Genomic DNA, 20,879 nt, shown 5'->3' with positions numbered 1-20,879 from the left:
TAAAAAAAAATGTATCATCAGAAATAAGGATTGATGGCTACAGGGATACATAGATGGATACATATGTGATAAATCAAATCTAGCGGATTGTTCATTGTAGAATCAGGTGGGTTGCATATATGGGTGTTCACCATACAATTTTTCTAACTTGTCTGAATGCTTAAAAATTCTAAGAAGGTGGGGCGCCTGGGTGGCTCAGTCGTTAAGCGTCTGCCTTCGGCTCAGGTCATGATCCCAGGGTCCTGGGATCGAGCCCCACATCGGGCTCCCTGCTCGGCGGGAAGCCTGCTTCTCCCTCTCCCACTCCCCCTGCTTGTGTTTCTGCTCTCGCTATCTCTCTCTCTGTCAAATAAATAAATAAAATCTTTAAAAAAAAAAAATTCTAGGAAGGTGTTGGGGAGAAAAAGAGGCATGTCTTCAACGAGCTGTACCTGCATATAATCCCATTGCTAAATCTTAAAATTACAATGTTGAGTGAAAGAAGCCAGACCCCAAAGAGAATCTCAGTGTGGTTCCATTTATACAGGTTTGGGGCTTTAGAGATGAGAGGTCAGGCCCAGTAGATCTGTGCTGTCAAAGGTCGGAATGTGGTTCTCTGTGGTGGGGAGGGTGCCTAGAAGGGGGCACAGCTGGCAGATGAAGTCCTATTTCTGATTATGTGTGTGGGTTACAGGGGCGTGTGTTTGCCTTGTGACAGTTCACCAAGCTTTTTGGGGAAATTTGCCCCTGGCTGTGTGTATAGCTCCCTAATCGGTTCTTGTTGTTGTTTTAAGGCACGCTGACCCTTCACAACGTGCACAAAGGGAACCAGACTGCTTGAAAACCACTCTGCCTGATGTGAAGGTCTCACTGAGTGCAAGGGAGATCCCGCCCTGGTCCCAGGCTAGTCCTCGAGACTGGGGACTTGGATGCTCTGGGCTTTGGTGCTGTTTATTTGGGGGGACTTTCTGTGTGGGTCTCAATTCCATTCTTGAACATGCTCTGCAGGAAGCAAACCCGTGTTCTTTAAGTCCCTAGTGCATGCACATCACCACCACCGCGCCCCTCAACACTGCCCAGATTTCGGATTCTCCTGTGCTCTGACCACACGCCATGATTGATTTATCTCTTGCTTTATGTTTTAATGTATCAAATGCCTTTCCCTCTGGTAGCTCAAGGGACTTTTCTCAGAGAACTTAAAACATGAAACAGGAGGTCATGTTCTCTAGCTATTACAGGGGTAAATGAAAAGGGGGGCAGAGGGAGAGAAGAATGGCAAACTGAGGCAGAATAGGAGAGGTGTGGGGGGCTGGGGAAACAGTGACACCTCAGCAGGGAGACTAGGGCCCCAGATCCCCAGGATGTGTCCAACTCATCCAGATTTTTAGGTTCACGATTCAGATAAACTCTCAGGCAGGACCTTCCCACCCATACAGTGAAGATCAAGGCTCCCCTAGGGCCTATGGCCATAGCTGTCAGGAGTCAATTACTAAAATGTGGACGTCTGGAAACCACAATTTCTCTTACAGGGGTCCTCCAGCAGAGCTTAGAGAGCACTAGTGGGGGTGGGTGCGCTGGGCCCAGAACAGGGGGTTGGGGTGGGGTGGGGGGAAGGCACAGGTCGGCTCTGTGGCCATGACGTGTCCAGGAGCCTCCCCCCTGGGGCCCTTGCGGGGAGAGGACTGCCAGGTAAGCCCAAGGAAGTTTCCAGAACAGAGGCTGAGGGTGAGGAGAGGCGGGGCAGGAAGGCCGGGCCCGCAAGGCTACAGGATTCCTAGCTTCCCGCTCCTTTGTGGGAAAAGCCTCCCGCCAAAGCACAAGGAGGGGGTCTGGAAGTTCTTCAGAACCTGACCAATTCCTGCAGGAGGGCTGCGCCTGAACCCCCACCCGGAGCTGGAGGAGGGGGCGTCCCTGCCCGAGGCACCCCCTGGGCCCCCGCGGTTCCCTGAGCCAGGGCGGTGGACTGGGGGTCTGAGCTGCGGCCCAGAGCCCGCCCGCTCTCCCCTCCGCTCCCCTCCTCTCCCGGGCCGGGGACCCAAGCCCCGCCCCGCCCCCCTCCCTTATCTCTTTCTAACCTTTTGCATTTTTTAGTCTCATTTCCTGTCGGGTTTTGCATTTCCCTCCCCCTGCCAGCCTATGACACACTTTCTCTCCTTTTTTCTCTCTTTCGCCTCCTCTGGCCTCGGGACTCCGGCCTGGGCGGCGCGCAGCCCCTGCGCGGGCGGCGCCCCTCGGACCGCAGGGCGCGGAGGGCCGAGGGCCGGGGCCCAGGGGGAAGCCGGCGGCCTGCGCGGAGGAGGCGGCCGGCGCGGCGGCGGAGCATGAGCGCCCCAGGTAGGCAGGGCGGACGCGGGGGTGGGGGGCACGGGCCGCGACCGGGGGCGCCGTCCCGGCGGGGGTGCTGCTGCGGGGAGAGCACACGCGGGGGTGGGCCAGCGCAGGGAGGGGGGAACCCAGTGCATGGGGGGGCACGGAGGTAGACGGGGAGGGGGGCGCGGAGGACGGCGCCGCTGGGGGAGAGCACGCGCAGGGCGGGAGCGGCCTGAGAGGCCTGGGATGGCTTGCTCTCCTTGCCCCGCGGAGCTGGACCCCCATCCATCTCTCTTCCCCTCCCCTCTTTCTCCGCCTCACTCTCCACGCTCCCCGCCCCCCACCCCCACCCCAGCCCTCTTCTTCCAGTCCTGATTTCTTCCACTTTCACCTCCCCGTGTCCCCTCCGTGCCTCTCTGGGACAATCTGTCTCTCCACCTGGCAGAGTCCCCACACCCTTCCCAGAAGAAAGGGATGATCCCGGGGAGCGGGTGGGTGGCAGTGGCCCAGCAGGGCGCCCCTCGGTGCACCTGCCCCACAGAGAGGAAAAGAACCTTTTCTAACACCTGAAAGGACAGGAAGTTTCCAGACCACAGCGAGGCCTGACTCAGAGGCTCCCGAGAAGGTGGGGCCCCTGGGTGCAGAGGGGAAGGACAGCCTCTCCCATGGGGAGTATTTGAGAAGGGGACAGGAGGGGCCCCGGTTCCCAGCAAAGCCAGGAGGAGGTCCTGGTGACCCCGGTCTGCAGTTCCCTTCCCTGGACCAAGGACCACCCCAGCACAGGGTTAGGCTGGAAGCCTCCCCCCATCCCAAGCTCTCCTGCGCTCTGGGGCCAGGGAGGGAAGGTGAGTTCTCTGTGGCTTCAGAGCTCAGAGCACAGTTGGAGGGGCCACAGGGAGACAGGTAGGCTGTAGGGAACAGCCTTTCCAGTTGCCCCTGCCCTGCAGGAACGGAGAGGTGTGTCCAAGCCGTGAGCCTCCCTGCACCAGCTCAGCAGTGTGTCAGCAGAGGGCCATTTGCTTACCCCTGGTCTTGGACCAAACTGACCCCTGTGCCCGGACTGCCCTAAGAGCCTGTGATTTGTAGTTCAAAAAATTTGTCCCGACATTTACAACTCTCTTAAAGGTACAAGGTTATCAACCTTCCAGAAAGGGAAAACATGTTGGTCAGTCCCTTGACAATTACTGAGTGCCTACTCTGGGCATGATGTGCCCTGCAGTCCCAGGGGCATGGCTTCATGCAAGGACAGGAATTTAGTGAAAACTCCCCGCCTTGGTCCTTTCCCTGAATGTCCACTTCTGTCCACCCCCAAGGAAGCCATAAAGAAATGATGGTCCCACCGTGGGCCATGGGTGATCTGAGGGCAGAGGGAGCCTGGCACTGAGCCTTGCCACACTCCAGCAAAAGGTTTGGATGTGTGTGGATTATATTAGCACCAGCATCAAAAAGGAAGGCTGCTGGCCCCGCCGGTCCGGTCTTGAGTCAGCACATGAATGATCCTTTATGTGATTTTTTTTCTTAATGGTGGTAAAATACACGTAACAAAATTTACCTTCTCCACTGCTGTTAGGTCTATAGTTCAGCGGGATTAAGTGCATTCATACCGTGGTGCCACCATGTCCAGAACTTTCTCATCTTCCCAATCTGAGACTCTGTCCCCATTTAACAATAACCCCTCCCCCCTCCCCTCAGTTCCTGGCATCCACCCTTCTGCTTTCTGTCTCTGTGAGTCTGATTCCTCCAGGGACCTCACGTAAGGGGGTTCATACAGCAATTGTCTTTTTGTGGCTGGCTTGTTGCAATGAGCATGATGTCCTCCAGGCTCATCCATGTTATAGCGGGCGTCTGAATTTCCTTCCTCTTCAAGGCTGAGTAGTATTCCATTGTGTCGATGGACCCAGTTTTGTTTTATCCATTCATCCTTTATGAGGTCTTTTAAAATGACTTGTGAACCTAACTGTTCATCTGAAGATGATGGCCCTTGTTTGAATCAGTCAGTGGGCACTGTCTGGGGATGCTGCACTGGGCGCCATGGGGGACACACGGAAGGGATGTGAGACCCAGATGTCCTCGCCCTAGGTAGTTCGTGCCGAGCAGTCTGGGCACACTGTGGCCAGAGCATACCGAGACTCAAACAAGATGGAACAGAATTGAGGGGAGGGAGGACGGTGAGGGGTGAGGCTGGGACATGATAGGTGGGTGCACTCAGAGGGTGCAGGGACTGGGCTAGAAGGTTCCAGACTGAGGCAGTGCTGGCAGGACAACATCCTGGCTTCTTCCCTACGTCGTGTTTCTCTACCCTCCCGAGAGACGACTTGCTTCCCGGGACCGAAGGGCTGTGTGTCTGGTGTGTGATGGTGGCAGGGGGAGGGGGCGGTGGAGGACGAAGGCAGCTCCTCACAGCACCTCCCGCGGGGAAGGCCAGCTTGGGTCCTGATGTTCGGATGATTGTGATGAAGAGGAGCGTCGGAGGATCCATGGAGCTCCTCAAGTCCATTGTAAAGGCGCCTTCCGCTCTCTCTTGCTCAGCCTTGGAGACAGTGCGCCCTGGTGACAGGGACAGGGTTTGTAACTCCTGCGTGGGCCAGGATTCCCAGGTGACCGCCCCAACACAAGCATGACTGCTGTTGGCACAAGATGTGTGAAACTGCTTAAAGAGTCTGATCGAGGGAAGAAGGCCCTAGGAGGTCCATGTTCCGCCTCTTGGGTCCAAGGCTGGCAGGGACGGTGGGAAGGTGCCGCCACAACAGCTCATCTGTGCTCAGCCTGTGACCTTGGACGGGCCTGTCACATCAGCTGAGAGTCATTTCTCCCCAGATATCCAGATATTAATACTGATTATTTTCAGGATTGTCGGTTACCCCAAGCATAAAATGAGAACACACGAAATGTGACAAATGACAGACCTTTGCGAGTATTACCGAGATCTGGGGAGGAGGAGAGGTGGGACAATGAGGTCCAGACTTTCCCACGCAACCCCGCTGGGTGGACTCCGGTACCTGGTTTCCTGGTCCGCAAACCCCGTCTTCCGGGCAGTTGTATGGATATCCTGCAGTATCCCATCCGCCTAGCAAATACTGGCATTGATTTAAATATAGGAACAGAGAGAAAAGGAGAAGACAACTTTTCGGGAAGCCCCTTAAATACGCTTTTCTCCTAAGGACAGTTTCCCAGATGCCAGTCCCGCCCTGGGCCACACCTCACAGGAAGAACACGCCCGGGCATCGTCCCCTACGCTGTCCACGAGCTCCTCGTGCTCTGCGGGTGAGTGGTTTTAGTGGGGTGACTGTTCTCAGGAGGGTAACCTTTTTTGGTCATGATCTATTCAGGGCTTCGAGATTATGATGGTCGCTGTCCCATTTGTGTTAGTGTGTCCATGGCCCAGTGCCAAGGAGTAATAGTTGTGTTCCCACCTCCCCGGGCTTGTGTGGTCTCTTCCTGCGCCAGCCCCAGGGTCAGGCTCCCCCAGACACATCTGTTGTGTCACAGCTCCCCATGCAGCTGGGGGGGGGTGTCATTCCCCAGTGGATGACGCTCCTCACTCATGGCTGAGCCGGAGGGAGGGGCGTGCAGACTCCATACCCCAAAAGAAGGCTCCCTCCTCCCCGTTGGTTTCTCTTGCAAGGGTGTAGGCTTCCTTCCTGCCTCACTCCCACTCAGGAATGAGCAGTCCTCGTACAGACATGCGGCAGCGACAAGGCGGGCCCCCCCAAGCTCTGTCCCACATACCCCACAGATCCTGGGGGTGCCGCGGGCAACACCCATCACGCTTTGCTGTCTACGGTCACCACCACCCCCAGGTGCTGGCCCCGTCCGCGAGGAGGCAAGATCCTTGAGCGGGAGGATCTGCCGTCTTGGAGTCACGCCGACGGGGCGCCCACCCTGGCTCCGCAGCGCGCTAGCTGGGTGACCTCAGGAAACTCGGGAGAGTCATCATGGCTCTGAGCCTCAATTGCGCATGTGCAAAATTGGGATTAAAAACACCACCCCTACATTGTGTAGACCACAGTGTTTCCAAATGAAGGTGCCCAGAGGACTTCTGCTTTTAAAGTTGTACTTCTGACGTGGTTCCTTGTGATGGAGAATGGGGAGCAGGAGGTAGGACAGAGTGACAAGTTAAATACGAAACAGTATGTACCACAGCGCTATCTTCTAATTTACAAAAAAAAAAAAAAAAAAATCAGTGAGATGCAGGAATTGGCACACTTTCTCTATAAAGGTCCAGATAGTAAATATTGTAGGCTTTTCGAGCCAGATGGTCGCCGTGGAAACGGCTCAGCTCTGGTCTTGCAGCCTGAGAGTAGCTGCAGATGTGAATGAGCATGGCCAGATTGGGCCAGGGGCACAAAATGCGGGGCGCAGGATTCACCCTTGACCAATAGTTGTCCAACTCCAGAATGGGGGAACTCGACCCAAGAGGAAAATTGGTTTTTTTTTTTTTTTTTTAAGATTTTATTTATTTGTTTGAGAGAGAGAGAGGGAGAACACAAGTGGGGGGAAGAGGGAGAGGGAGAAGCAGGTTCCCTGCTGAGCGGGGAGCCCGACAGGGCTCGATCCCAGGACCCTGAGATCATGACCTGAGCCAAATTCAGATGCTTAACCAACTGAGCCACCCAGGCGCCCCAAGAGGAAAATTCGTAAAGGACATGAGCAAACAGAATACGAACATACCAGCCAACGAGCTTCCTTTCTAATGAGATGCACACAAAGTCATGCAAGAGGGACATGCCATTTTACACCTGTCGCTCTGGCAAAGGTCAAAAGGTTGAGGGACAACAGGCTCCCATACAGCGTGGCTGTGACGATATTTACCAACAGGGTAAGTGCATAAGCCCGCTGGTCTAGGAATCCCGCTTCTAAGAATGTAGCTCATGGATGGAGTGTTTCTGCGGGCCGGTATTCGCTGTAACATTGTTTATCACAAGAAAAAGTCTAAAGCCACACAAATGTGCCCCAGGAGCGAGGTCATCCAATACCATGGAATTCTGCGAGGCCATTAATGGACCGGCAGGACTCTAGGGCACATCCGAGGAGTTTCTGGAAAAAAAACAGTAGCACATATAAGAAACTGCTTTAGTAGGGACCTTGGGGAGAGGGACTTGGTATTTATTTTGTGTTTTAAAGTATTTATTTTCTATCCTTGTCCCTCTTTTTTTTTTTCTTTCTTTTTTTACCAAGAGCATCTGTTATCTTTATGATCAAGAAAACAACAATGTAGGGGCACCTGGGTGGCTTAGTTGGTTAAGCATCTGCCTTTGGCTCGAACCCTGATCTCAGGGTCGGGCTCCCTGCTCAGCATGGAGTCTGCTTCTCCCTCTCCCTTTGTCCCTTCCCCTTGCTCATGCGTGCACTCTCTCTCTCTCAAATAAATAGATAAAATAAAATAAAATAAAGGAAAACAACAATGTAAAGTCAGGTTAGGAAGAGCGTCTAGGGTCGTCCCCATCCGCTGCTGTTGCCGTCCTAGCTTCTCTGGGTCCCACCGGCCAGCCCCCGAGAGAGCCTGACTTCCGATCTCTGCTGCATCCCAGTAAGAGAAATCCCAGAGCCTCAGCGCTCCCATCGAAAGGCAAGACACCTCCCGAATCTGACGTGCACAGCTGCTGAGCGTTTCCATCCACCCACGTAGCCAAGCACCCAGATGGAGCCACAGGTCCCTTCCAGGCCCCCAGGGTGGGGGAGTGTCTCGAGCCCCTGCCCTGTCACTAACCCCCCACCTGCTTTGCCTGTCCTTGAACGTCACCTAAATGGAACCATGGGGCATGCTCCCTTTTGCCTCCAGCTTGAGACCCGCTCGTTAGCGCGATGTACAGCAACACCGATTCTCGGAGTGGTGCCGTATGAACGTCCCCCACTTTCTTTACCGTCCTGCCACTGGGAAGCATCTGCGTGTTTGCACTTTGGGGCTTTTATGATAAAGCTGCGGTGGACATTCTTGCGGAAGTCTTGGTGGCAATGACCCATTTTTTTTTTTTTTTTTTAATCTGGAGGCGAACAGAAGCCCCACGCCAGCATCACTGAGCTTCAGTAAATTATTATTTTAGTGGGTGAACGTTGGAATGAAATACAACCAGGTCTTACCAACATTAGTTAGTGCTTCCTTCCTGGCCTCTGAGTAAGGATTATGTGATGCACCAAAGTTTTCTAAGAAGAAATGGCTTTTTTTTTTTTAAAGGGATTCGAGTATAGTTGGTTCAGGGGGATGCGTTCCATTGAATAGTAGTGATACCTCACACGGCCCTCCCAGGCTCCAGGCTCCAGGCTCCAGGTTCTAATTCTCAGGTGCTTTTCGAAAACCCGTGTGTTGACCTCCATCACTCCTGGGGCACCGGAGCCCTCGGTCATCCCTGTGTGTGGTCGAAGAGACGGGTGTGCGGAGATCCCCCGTTCCCGGGGACGTTCTCTGTCTCCGTAAGCCGTGTCTCCCGGGGCCCCTCGGGGAGGTTCTGTCACATGGCCTCTATATTCAGGGAGGTTTTAGGTCCCAGAGGAAAGTGGCTCCCAAGTAGGGGAGACCCCCCCCCGGACTGCAGCAGAGCACGGGGCGTTCGCAGGGAACGGACCAATCTCCTTGTCCCTCAGTGTCATATAGAATGTTTACACCATGTGGCATCTTTTTAAACTAATTTTTAAAATACACTTTTGAAGCCCAACCTTCTCTGTCTTGTGGCAGAGTCAGACGACCGGAGCCAAGAGGCCCTCCTGCCCTAAGCCGGCGGCCACCCTCCCTCGTGGGTCTGGGTACACGGCCGCTCCCCACCTCCTCCACCCTACATGGGTGCCGGCCCCCGTCTCGTCTGTCCAGAGCCTCCTGGGGCCCCTGCACCCTAGCTCTCCTGCATCGCCCACGTCTCCCTTCTCTCCAAGGATCATTGCCATCCGCGTACAGATAGGATGCAGCTCTACCCGCCTTTAGAGAAAAGAACAGCACCCCCCCCCCCCCCCCCCCGCCGGCTTTCCTGGCCCCTTGTGGCTCCCCGCCGGCCTGGCTCTGGCCTGCTCTGCACGGTCTGCTGTCGCTGCTGTAGGAGAATCCCACAGCAGGGACTTTCTGTCTCCATCCTGGACGCTGGAAGTCCCAGATGGACGTGCGGGCAGGGCTGGGGTCTCCGGAGGCCCCTCTCTGGGGCCAGTGGACCGCTGCCTTCCTGCCGTGTCCTCGCGCGGCCCTTCCCTCTGTGTGCGTTTGCCGCTGAGACTCTGTGTGTGTCCCGTTTCCTCCTCTGACGAGGACACTGGCCATGCTGGGTTGGCTAACAGCTTCATTTTAACTTAACCACCTCTTCCCAGGCCTCATCTCCAGCTACAGGTCCCGGGGTTAGGGCTTCAGTGTATGAACTCGGGGGATGCACTTCAGCCCATCAGCTTTAGAGCAGGTCTCTTTGGAAATGTCTACACTGTCTGTCCCCGCCCCCATCCTCTGCTGCCCTCTGTCTGCACTCTATTTCGATAGCTCTTCTCAAGGTCACTGATGGCCCCCAAGCGGTTAGTTCAGGGGTCCGTTCTTAATCCTCCCAGGACCTCATCCCGGCCTCACGTGACCGTCCGGCCCCTCCTCCTGAGAACACGGCGTGGGTCCTGCCGTTCTGACCACTCCTTCCTACTTCTCTTTTCTGATTCCTCGGTAACCCTTGACCTCAGGGTCAGAGTGCCTGGGGCCTCTTTTCCCTGTGCTCACCCTCCCTGGGTGCTCCCTATCTCACGGCTGCCAGGTCTCATTCTGTTGCCCAGCCTGAGCTCTAGACGCTAACAGCCAACAGTCTCAACTTGTCTACCTGGACATGGGGTAGATCCAGAATTTCCCAACCCTGCCAGGTGCTCAGGCTTAAACACCTCCGAGAGGCTCCTGATTCCTCTCTCAGAAACAGGAGTGCGTCCCCTTGCTCAGCGCAGAAATCCCACCTGCTCTGGTGAGGTCATGGAGGATGCCATTTTTACGCCTTGTTGGTGCATCTGTCTGGGGACTTGCTCCCCCAGCAGGTGGAGTATCGTTCCGTGTGCTGGAGACGCCACCCGGCTCAGCAAGGGGGGCCTCGGAGTCTGGGCCACAAATCCGTTGGGCCTGATGCGACATGATTACACAGGACTTGGGATGGCACCTGGGGTCCTTCTTGAGGGCCAGGTCCTTGCAGCTAGTGATGGCTTGCACGAGAAGGACCGAGCTCTGTGGAAGAGTTCTGTGATCGATTGCCCATGTCTGCTGTGGGTGTAAAACTGAAAACTGAAGCCTGGGATGCCCCCGATGATGAGTCATCTGCGCGCTTGCTTGTCAAGACCAGGAACCCTCAGAGCCTTAAAAATCCATGATGACTCCGCGACCTTGAGCAAATCACTTCACCGTCCCAAGATTTTTGCTCCTTCACGAGCAAGATGGAGATAATAATCCCTGCCTCCCTACCACCCAAAATTACTCCGGGGAGCGTAGGAGATAGCGGGTGAGAAATTGCTTTGAAAATAACAAAACGTTATATAAACGTGAGGTTTTATTGTTATTAATTGACCTCTCTAGTCCTGAACTCATGTTAGCCATGCCTTCCTCCGGACCATTTCCTTGGGCTTTGCTTTCCTTTTCTCCCGCTCTGACAAGACCATGCCATTTGGATTTCCCTAGTGATGACGAGGAAGGGGTTGACCCTTGATGGCGGGCATGGGGCATGATCTTCTGTGCTTGGAAGATCTCGACCTCTTTAACACCAGGGTGGGTGGCTTCCTCTGGGGCCTTGTGGGTGGTCAGGGATGGGCCACTGCATTGCCAGCCATGATCTGGTCCCTGCCCCTCCCCCACCCCTTGTGATGGTTCTGCACAACAGGGAATAAAAATCTTCCCAAAGTAAATTTTTGTCTCCCTTCAGGGTTCATCCTTATTACCCAGATTCTGGAGTTAAATTAATTCTCCCGTCGGACAGTTGGGAGTGGTTGGTCCTGCTGCCAAGCACACCTCTGGTTCATTTCTGGAGCGGGCATCAGCATCTATCTGTTCTGTCACCTGATAAAAACGTCCCTGTCCCCAAACCGACACGTCTCCCTTCTTTCACCTTGAATGTTGTTAATGCCCTGTGTTTTCTGTGAAAATCCCAAACAAGAATCCCCATTTGTAGCCTCCTGTATGCATTAACTTTTCCCTCAGACCCAGGGGAGCCATCAGTTCTTATATCATTTGGTTTAAGCGAAGCTTTGGGGCATTTCTTCTTGGCAGTGGTATATTCTGAGTTGGATTCATTGGTTGGGCTCTTATTTATTAGTGAGCGTGTTTTATTGTAATTCATTTCCTTCTGGCTTCATTCTCCGGCCTTTGCCATGAACAATGTTTGGTGTGGTGTGAAATGAGAAGTATTCACAACTTCTCTAAGACATAACGGGTCTTTTTTTCTGGTTTGATTTCTTTTTTTCTTTTCTTTTTTTTTTTTTTTTTGGTTAGTGGCAGAAAAAATGAAGGACTCGTGTTTCCTGTGGGCCTGGAAACAGTGAATCAGATTTTTGTTTTGTTTAAAACCTGAAAATCTCAGGCAGGATTTGAAAGTCTCTGGACAGAGCTGAATGCCGTGTTTAAGGGCTTGGGGTGATGCCCCTTCCCGATGGGCCATTCCACAGGAGAGGGGGTGGCTACCCACGGAGACTGATGTGAGTGGGACCAGAAGGGTAACCTGAGTCAAACCATCTCTGGGGCACAGTGGGTCCTGACACTTCCTCCCTTGCCTTTCCTGTCCCGAGGGACATTTTCGTGATTCAACACCTGGTTGTTATTCACAGAAGAAAGAGTGTATGTAGTATATGTGGGCTCTGCCTCCCACCAGCCACAACACCTTGAACAAGTCCCCGAATGTCTCTGCACCTCTCCTCATCTGTAAAATGGGGATGACAGCAGTATTAGGCAAGATACCGTCTCCTGAGTGCTCCGCACCTGCAGCAGGCTCGTCCCTCGGGGAGACACACAGGAAGGGACATGTGCACACTCACGGTACAGATGTACGCTGCTCGTTAGCACGGGGACCTAGAGCAAGCTCCGAAGGGCCCCTGCCAAATCTAGAATTTATCGAGAACAGTTTACTCCTCTGCCTGATCCCCCGTACCTGAACCCCCATGACTACCGTTATCCACTTACTCATCCCTCACACGTGCCCAGCGTGCACCGTCCACGGGCCCCCTGCTAGGTGCTAAGGATGAAAAGCTGGCGTCCCGGCCCCAACCAGCCTGTAGCGTGGGGAGGAGACAGGTGAGTAAGCACCCAGTGAAGATGGAGCTGCAGGAGGGAGCACCTGGGGCTGCCGAGGAAGTCACCAAGACTTCCCAGAGCCGATCGAAGCTGAACAGAGTCTGGGAGAATAAGAAGGCTTTCTCAGCAGAGGACCAGCCTACACTAAGTCACGGAGGGGTGGTTAGTGTTGGGGTCAGACGGAGAGATGGGGAGGTGTTGGGACAGAGGGAGGAGAGGCCACCGAGAGCCCTGGGATGCCATGCCAAGGAGGCAGATGCTGTCCTGTGGGCGAGGGCCGGCCGCTGGGGTGTTCTGAGCAGGATGGATGTGCAGGTTCGAAAGATCACTGAGTGGCAGTAAGGAGAACAGGTGGGAGACTCCAGGCAAGAGGCAGGGCCCCCTTCTGATGGGACACGGGCCAGGATGCGTTCTATTGTTATTTCAAATAAGCTTCACAGGGGTGCCTGGGTGGCTCAGTCGTTAAGCGTCTGCCTTCGGCTCAGGTCATGATCCCAGGGTCCTGGGATCGAGCCCCACATCGGGCTCCCTGCTGGGCGGAGAGCGTGCTTCTCCCTCTCCCACTCCCCCTGCTTATGTTTCCTCTCTCACTGTCTCTCTCTCTCTGTCCAAAAAAAAAAAAAAAAAAATCTCAAATAAGCTTCACATTGAAGTATAACATTCATATGAGAGACGTGCGCGAACCCTAAGCGCGCAGCCGGGGAGGTTACGCAAAGCGCACATGCCTGTGTTACTGGCGCCCAGATCAGGAAACAGACACGGGTGGCTGAGAAATTGTGCCACTGTGACAATGATGACCCTCCATATAGTGATGATCACCAGTATAGGCATGTCCCAAATACTGCGGGGGCCACTGAGGTTCTAAAAATGTATCGGCTGTTTTTTCAAACTGCAGATCTAACTGAGTGCTCCGCATCTGTCGGGACCCCCGAGTGGCATCCACGTTTTGCACGTAGCCACGCTTTGCCAGCGACAACCTGTTCTATGAATAGTCCACATTTTATCTGTACTGCTGTTGAAGGCTACTTGGGTGGTTTCCGATTTCTTGCCATTATGAAAAAGGATGCTATGAACATTCTCATCCCTGTCTTTTGGAGATTCGTGTCTGTATTTCCACTCGAGGGTGGATCTGCTGAATCATAGAGTATGCTGCTAGTCAGCTCTAGTAAATACTGTCAAATCATTCTCTAAGAATGTCCCAGACCACACCCCATCAGTGTCACACGTGCGTTCCAGCTGCCCTGCGTCTTTGCTCACACATGCCATGTCTGTCTCTTCACTGTTATCCATCCCAGTGGGGGTACAGCCAAAAAAAAATAATTTTGTGGTTTTAATTTGCATTTCATTGTGACTAAGTCGAGTTAACTTTTTATGTGCTTATTGGCCATTTTGGATCTCGTCCTTGGTGAAGTGTCCCCTCGAGTGTTTTGCCTGTTAATCTCTTAGGTGGGCAGTTTCTTACTGAATTATAGTAGTTCTTTATATATGATAGGCAGGAGTCCGTTGTCAGATATGTGTATTACTGATATCTTTCTTCAGTATGGCTGGCTTTTTCACCTTCTTGATAGAGTATGCTGATGAATAGAAGTTTTTCATTTTAACGTAGTCCAATTGATGTGGATTTTTTTTCTTATGGCCAATTATTTTTTGAATCCTTTGCAAGAAAGACTTGTCTACCCCAAGGTTTATGGCTTCTTCTAAAAGCTTTATTATTTCGTCTTTCACATTTTTAAAAAGATTTTATTTATTTATTTGGGAGAGAGAGAACAACCGGGGAGACGGGTGGAGGGAGAGGGAGAAGCCAGGACCCTGGGATCATGACCCGAGCCGAAGGCAGATGCTTAATCGACTGAGCCACCCAGGCACCCCTGGGTAGCATCTTTCACATTTAGATATATAATCCTTCTAGAGTGAATTTTTTCCCTTTAAAATAAACTTTATTGCAGGAAAATTTACATATAATAAAATGTACCCATTTTGAGTTTACAGTTCAGTGTGTTTTGACAGATGTGTATACCCATGTAACGACAACCACAATCAAGATATAGACTGTTTCCATGACCCCATGAAGTTGCCCCATGTCCCTTTGCCACTCGGGGTGTGGTCTATGGACCAGCAGCATCAGCCTTACCTGGAAGCTGGTTAGAAATGCAGACTCTCAGACCCCGCCCCAGAACTGCTGAATTAGAATCTGCATTTCAACAGTATTCCAAGGTACTTTCTATGCACATTAAAGGCTTAGAGGCAATCTGAGTTCCTTTGGAGAAAGATGACAAGCCGAAAATGCTGTTTCTATTGTTATAAATAGCATAGCCTGAAAGGCAGGGTAAATGATAGATTATCCAGTTTGGGGGGAAGATGAAAGTGAGAAGAAGGACTAAGTTGGGAAGAAGTGTTGAAGTCATTATAGGAGCACCTTCTATCCCCCAGACGGAGTCCTGGCCCCAACCATGTCGGGACAGGGCTCCCGGGAGGGACGGGATTTGCCACTGGGGAGGCTCATGGGGCCGCTGCGTCCTGCTCTGTGCCCTGGACCAGAATGGAGAAAGCCATCCTAAGGACCAAGCTCAAAAGAGATTTAATTTGGGGGTTCTTGTTGTTACCTTTTTGACTTTGTTTCAAGTTTAATTTTTATCTTTATCTAAGAAATACATGTACTGGTTTTTAAATGTCTAATATTTCCACATGGCTTATAATAAAAAATAGCAGTCTCCCAGCCCCCTCCCTCCCCCACTCCGCCAACATCTTAATCACGTTCTCTTGCCGTGGCTCCTTAACCCTCATACCTGGTGCTTGTTCTCCAGGGAGTAAACCTTCCTTCTCCTGCTGGGCTGGGAAGGGAATATGGGGGTTAACTGCTCCTTTTCCACATCTTCAGCCATGCCTCCTGGTGTAAGCCCTCCCCTGCATGTCCCCTTTCTATAGTATAAGATGCCTCTGTTTCCTGAGCCTTTCTGGGCTCTTCTTGCCAGCTCTTCGACCACGAGGCACTAGGTTACATCTCTCTCTAAATCTCTAAACATTTTTAAATTATGCACTAAATATCTCTTAAAAATTCAAACAAATTGGGGCACCTGGGTGGCTCAGTCAGTTAAGCATCTGCCTTCGGCTCAGGGGGATCGAGTCCCGTGTCAGGCTCCTTGCTCAGTGGGGAGTCTGCTTCTTCCTCTCCCTCTACTTGTGCTCTCTCACTCTCCTTCTCTTTCAAATAAGTAAATAAGATCTTTTAAAAATTTAAAACAAATTATATATAAAATAGAGAATTTTTTTAAGATTTAAGAATAAAAAAATTCTTTTTTAAGTATAGAGACTGTTTTTTAAGATTTTATTTATTTATTTGACAGAGAGAGAGAGCACAAGCAGGGGGAGTGGGGGGTGGGGAGGGACAGAGGGAGAAGCAGGCTCCCCACTGAGCAGGGAGCCCAACATGGGACTCGATCTCAGGACCCTGGCATCATGACCTGAGCCAAAGGCAGACGCTTAACCGACTGAGCCACCCAGGCGCCCCTATGGAATTTACTTTTGTGAATGGTTTGAAATCCCTTTAAACGTATTTCTGAGGGCTGTCCCAGCACATCCTTTCCCCTCTGATCTGCAGCACCGAGTTTCTCAGGACTCAAATTTCCCTCTACCCTGGCTCTAAATCTGAGCTCACTGTCGTATTCCTTAGATCTGCTTCTCTTTAGCCAAACAAGTCTTCTTCCCCTTTTGTTTTCTGCCTCCTCAGGTTTTTAACTGAACATTTCCTGATTCCATTTTATCTCTTCTCTTAGCTTACCAATTATACTTCTTTAAAGTCTTTTTAAAGAATTTGGAAAATACATTCGCTGAGTATTCCCAGTTTCTCCTCTCCGCCCCCCCCCCCCCCATGAGAACATTGTCAATCATTTCACCCATCCCTGTGTGAGAATCACCTGATACACTGTGACTATTAGGGAAAAGCCATAAACATTGTTGCTATTGTAGACCCGCCCCAACTTACAATGGTTACACTTACGATTTTTCATTTTTCGACTTTACAATGGGTGCATTTGGTAGAAACTATACTTTGAGTTGAATTTTGATATGTTCCCAGGCTAGCGATTGCAGTATGATTTTCTCTCGTGATGCTGGGCAGCAGTGAGCTACAGCTCCCACTTAGCAATGCCGGGATTACTGACAACCATCCTGCACCCACACACCCATTTTTCGCTTTCAGCACAGTATCCGATGAATTACATTGGGATATTCAGCCCTTTATTATAAATTGGCTTTGTGTTAGATGATTTTGCCCAACTATGGGCTAATGTAAGTGTTCTGAGCTCGTTGAAGGTAGGCTGGGCTGAGCTACGATGTTCGATAGGTGTATTAAGTTACATTTTCGACTTAATGGTATTTTCAACTTCCAGTGGGTTTATCGGGAGGTCACCCCATCATAACTGGAGGATGATCTGTACTTGAGAGAACAGTTCTATTTTAGGTCAATTAAGAATGAGAAAAATGAAAGATCTTATTTTACATTTATTTATTTATTCCTTCTCCAGTGTTCTTCCTTTCTTTGTAATGTTTTCTGCCTGAAGATCCACTTTTAACATGTCTTGCAGGGCAAGTCTGCCGGCCATAAATTCTCTGCATTTTAGTTTATCTGAGAAAGTATTTATTTCTACTTCACTTTTGAGGATGATTTCCTTGGATATTGAATTCTAGGTTGATAATTTTTTTCTTTCTTGATACTTGGACTATTGCCCTCCACTCCTGCTGCATGATGTCTGATGGGAAGTAAACTGTGATTCTTACCATTGTTGCTTTGTAGGTGTTTTCTCCCCCTGTGGATGCTTTCTAGATTTTCTGTTCATCTTTGGATTTCTGCAGTTTGGATCTGACATATGTAGGTGTGTTTTTCTTTTCTTTTTTTCTTTTTTTAAAGATTTTATTTATTTGAGAGAGTGCAGAGTGAGCAAGAGAGAGAGAGCGAGAGAGAGCCCGAGCAGGGAGGAGAGGGAGAAGCAAGCTCCCTACTGAGCAGGGAGCTCAATGCGGGGCTTGATCCCAGGACTCTGGGATCACGACCTGAGCCGAAGGCAGATGCTCAACCAACTGAGCCACCCAGGCGCCCCTGTAGGTGTGTTTTTCTTGTTACTTATCCTTCTTAGTATTCTCTGAACTTCCTGGATCTGTGCGGTTTGATGTTATTAGCTCTGGAAAATTCTTGGTCATTATTAATTCAAATATTCCTCCTGCTTCTCTTTTTCTCCCCCCCCCACTCATCCAAATACATGTATCCTCCACCTCTGATATTATCCAATAATTCTTGCTTATTCTGTTCTGATTTTTTCCCCACTCTTTTCTCTTTCTACATTTCAGTTTAGGAAGTTATATTAACCTCTATTCAAATTTACTGATTTTTTTTTCCCTTGGCCATGTCCAGCCGACCGATGATCTTGTCAGAGGCACACTTCATTCCCAATACTGTGTTTTTTGCTTCTAGCCTGTCCTCTCGATTCTCATCGAGAGCTTCCATCTCTGCATACATGGCCCATCTGCATGTTGTCCAGCTTTTCCAATAGAACCATCCACATATTAACCACAATTATTTTAAATTCCCCATCTGATAATTCCAGTATCCTTATCATACCTGAGTCTGGTTTTAACCACTGCTTTGTCATTTCAAAATGTATTTTTTCTTGCCTTTTGGCATTCCTTGTGCTTTTTTGTGGCAAGTAATAGGAACTGAGGTAAAGAGGACTTTAGTGTGAGGATATATGTTAATATGGCCAGGATTGGGTTCTGTTTAATGTCTGTGGTAGCCGTAGGTACAAATCAAGCTTCCGCCACTTCAAGGATCCCTGTTTTTGTCTCCCTTCTTGACTATGAGCCTCCCTCCTCCTTAGAGAATTTTTACAGCGCTTTCAGCTCTAATCCATGGTTGTCCTGGAGCCTGATGCTGTGGTGGAATGTTCTAGACCCTGTGATGAAGTGTCAGTCTTTTAGTGGGCCTGGGCCTTGGGGCTGGGACACTGACAAGTGATACCCCAAGGATACAGATTTCCCCCTATTCCCCAGTCCCTGCTCCAGCCGCAGTGTCCCAGTCTGTTTCCTTGACACCTTACCTGTGACTATGGCTATGAAGAAGGTCCTGGGTCTATTCAGGGTGGTTCCTTTCATCACCCTCTGCCGGACCCACCAGGCGCGTCTTCCTGGGATCCTCGCTGTGAGAACTTGGTGCGCTTCCTGCTAGAAAAGCCAAAAAGATTGTGGTGTCCCCCTAACAGTGTGGTCCCCCTAGTCTTTCATTCTTACTGGTCCACAGTCGGCCTCCAGCAAAATCACCATTAAGAGTTCCTACCAGTTTATGGCTCCAGCAGCTTCTGTTACCTCTAAGTAGACCTCAGTTGCTGCATCCTGCTTGATGTCCCCATTTCTCACATTCTCAAGGTGGCCATTTGTCCTGTGACCTCACTTCTCTGATGTTAGTTCTCTGGGTCTCTTAGTTCTCAAGAAAATTGTTGATTTGCTGTTCATCCAGCTTTTTCTTATAAGGAGGGAAGAGACAACTTCCAAGCTTTTTACATGTTAGAGCTGAACCCACAGGTTGATACCAAGCTGCCTTCATTACTGTAGTGTCTTAGTTAGGGTAGGCTCTACCGCAGAGCGAGTAGACCCCACAATACCAATGTCTTAAAGAACAGAAAGTCTGTATTTTTTTCTCACGTAAAATGCAGGGTGGGTTTTCAGGTTAGCAGGACATCTGCCTTCCCTGCCGTTCAGGGCCCCAGGCTCTTTCCACCCCTGGGGCCACAGTGCTATTTTCACCTGGTCAGCAGAAGGAAAAGGACAGAAAAGTGCACACACGGCAGGTTTATTATGCACCTGTCCTGGAAGGAAAACGTATTGCTTTTGTTCACACTGAATTGAAGAGAACAAGGTCACATGACCACACTTGACTTTAAAAGAAGCTGGGAAATGTACTCGAGTCATGCACCTGCCACCCCCCCACGCACAGCTACCAATCTTTTTGTTTTTTAAGATTTTATTTTTTGAGAGAGTGGGTGGAGGGGCAGAGGAGAAGCAGACTCCCCGCTGAGCAGGGAGCCCGACATGGGGCTCGATCCCAGGACCCTGGGATCATGACCTGAGCCGAAGGCAGACGCTTAACCGACCGAGCCACCCAGGTGCCCTAACAGCTACAATCTTTATCACTTACTGTTTTACATTCAATCTTAATGCCTGGTAGGACCAATGCATTTGACCTCATTCTTTATCATGTGTGTCTTGACTCTTTCTTGATCACTTGCTTTACCTTGCATACTTTAGATCCTGCTCCTGGTGTTCTATAAAACATCCTGTTGGGATTTCAGTTATATCAAATCTATATACAGATCAATTTGAGGAGAACTGGCATCTTTCTGATATTGAGTGTTTCCATCTGTGAATTTGGTTTCTCTTTCCATTTCTTTAGATCTTCTATAATGTTTTCCAGTAAACTTTTAAAATCTCTATAAAGGTCTTGCTTAGTTTTTGTTCCTCCTATCTTTTGTTTTTTGAGGCTAATGTAGTGTCTTTTATTTTTTATTTTTTTTTAAAGATTTTATTTATTTATTTGAGAGAGAGAGAATGAGAGACAGAGAGCGCGCACATGAGAGAGGGGGGAGGGTCAGAGGGAGAAGCAGACTCCCTGCCGAGCAGGGAACCCGATGCGGGACTCGATCCCGGGACTCCAGGATCATGACCTGAGCCGAAGGCAGTCGCTTAACCAACTGAGCCACCCGGGCGTCCCATAGTGTCTTTTAAAACCTAGCATTACTAGTATACAGAAAATGGGCTTTTTTATATATTTAATCTTGGATTCATAACTATCCTGAACTCAGTCCAGGACTGGGACTCAATCCCAGGACTCCAGGATCATGACCTGAGCTAAAGACAGATGCTTAACTGACTAAGCCACCCAGATGCCCCTTCTTGTTCATTTCTTAGATCTTTTATTTCTTTTTTTTTTTTCCATTCATTTATTATTATTTTTTTTTTTACCATGCTAGCTAGCATCTCCAACAAAGCATTGAATAGTAGCAGTAATAGTGAGCATCTATGTTTTGGCTCTAATCTTGAAGGAGAAGCTTTCAGAGTTTCACTTTTAACTATTACATTTGCTGGAGGATTTTTGTGGATATATTTAATTAGTTTATGAACATTTATTTCCTGTCCATTTCCTGTTTGCAAATATATTTTATCTTGAATGCATGTCAGATTTGATCAGGTGCTGTTTCTACAGTTACTGGATTATGTACAATTCTGCCTTACTCTTAATCAATCAAATCTCGTTATACTATTTTCTAAACTTAAACCAACTTTGTATTTCTAGGATACACCCAACTTGGTCATGATTTTCTTTATTGTAGCT

At 50.2% G+C, this 20,879-nt stretch overlaps 1 protein-coding gene across 1 annotated transcript in view; it reads left to right on the top strand.

Moving 5' to 3' along the window:
* Positions 1–2,281: 2,281 nt before the first annotated feature.
* Positions 2,282–20,879, top strand: part of CARD11 (caspase recruitment domain family member 11) — a 112,765-nt gene continuing 94,167 nt past the window's right edge. Inside the window, exon 1 of the mRNA XM_034988279.1 lies at positions 2,282–2,313. The gene's annotated coding sequence lies outside the window, so the exon portion shown is untranslated. The remainder of the gene's footprint in view (positions 2,314–20,879) is intronic.

This window comes from Mirounga leonina, unplaced genomic scaffold, assembly GCF_011800145.1.
Source record: "Mirounga leonina isolate KUSES-001 unplaced genomic scaffold, KU_Mleo_1.0 Mir_454, whole genome shotgun sequence".
Lineage (NCBI taxonomy): Eukaryota > Metazoa > Chordata > Mammalia > Carnivora > Phocidae > Mirounga > Mirounga leonina.
The sequence above is the reverse complement of the archived record's forward strand: the minus strand, read 5'-3'. Positions and strand labels throughout refer to the sequence as shown.